Raw genomic sequence first — 1,610 nt, 5'->3', positions numbered from 1 at the left:
CTCAATCGCCTGAATCCTTTTTGTACGGCAGTCCATCTGTTCCCTCTGGGTATCAGTCTCTTTCTGGTACTTTTCTGGGAGCATCTCCTCAACCCATTGAGCAAGGGTTATTAACTGGAAGCAATGGTACAAAGCCGTTGAGCGTAGAAGACATTCTTATGATGTCAGGTTCCATTCCCAATCCTCAACCTCAAGGTGGCCAGTTACCACCTGGGGGGCAGCCTCAATTAACGCCTGGGGGGCAACCTCAAGGTACACAATTTGCATCTGGGGGCAACCTCAAGGACAATATATACCTATGGGACAATACGTTCCTCAAGGTCAACCCCAGACTCAATATGTACCCCAAGGTCAACCCCAGTATCAATTTATACCTCAAGGTCAACCCCAGTATCAGTATGTGCCTCAAGGGTATCAACCCCAAGGTCAATACTCGAACCAAGGTTTCCAACCACCCCAAGGTCAAACGTTTGTTCAAGGAATGGGAAATGTACCTTTCAATTATCAATCCTACCCTCAACCCAGTTATGGTCTTCAGTATTCTCAACCAGTTTTGGGTCAGTACCCCAGAATGAATATAGTGTGGGATCCATCGCAAACCCAACAGGTGTTGCAGCCAAGTGTACAGTTGTCATCTCAAACTGGACAACCCTTAGTTTCTGGTACACCCCAGCAACCAGTCCAGTCTAACATTCAAACTTTTGTACCTTCGGCAGTTTCTCAGCCTGGGCCTAGTACACCTCGTACTCCACCTCAAACGACTGCTACAACTGCCGCTACATCTGTTCAATCTACCCCACCTACTTCTGGAGTATCGACAGCTCTAGTTTCTATTGTTCCTATATCTACTCCTCAGACATCTTTACCATCGTCTGGATCTACGATTCAAACTTCAGTTCAGATGCCTATAGGACAACCTGGTTTAAGTACGGTCATCACAAGTCAACCACAATTCACCTATCAACCGTACCAGGGACAGTACCAATTCGGTCCTGCTGTCCAACAGCCAGTTTATCAGTATCAACCGTATCCTGGGTACACTTATCAAAAACCTCAACAACCCCAGTATGGTCCGGTTAATCCTGGTTTTCCGGGAGGATACAATATCCCGAACGCAATTCCTATTCCTAGTTATCCTGGATATCCTCCTCCCGGGGCTGGTCTCATGACCCAGAGTTTTAGGGATCCTAATCGGCAGTTACCATTTATCGCAACTTTGGACTTGCCTAACTTATCACGCCTAACGAACGATCCCATTAATTATCTTCCGTTTTGGCCGCCAATGCCGAATAAGTTGCCCAGTGACATTCCCAAGTTCGAAGGTAAATCAGGAGAGGATCCGTCGAACCATGTGATGACTTACCACCTCTGGTGTGCGTCTAACTCCATCACAGATGATTCGATCCGTCTTGTACTTTTCCAGTGCACTCTAATTGGTCTCGCGGCCAAGTGGTACATTGAGTTACCGCGAGGCACTTTTTATAATTTTAGTCAGTTAGCTACCTCGTTTTTAACTCATTTTCAGTTGCCAGTCTGATATGACAATGGCACGGAATTGTTAACTTCGCTAAAACAATCGACATCCATGTACATTTCAGATCATATTCACG

The sequence above is a fragment of the Pinus tabuliformis genome, chromosome 2_1 (assembly GCF_031772625.1).
Source record: "Pinus tabuliformis cultivar Carrire ecotype Pingquan chromosome 2_1, CPIR1, whole genome shotgun sequence".
Classification (NCBI taxonomy): domain Eukaryota; kingdom Viridiplantae; phylum Streptophyta; class Pinopsida; order Pinales; family Pinaceae; genus Pinus; species Pinus tabuliformis.
Note: the sequence above shows the minus strand (reverse complement) of the source record.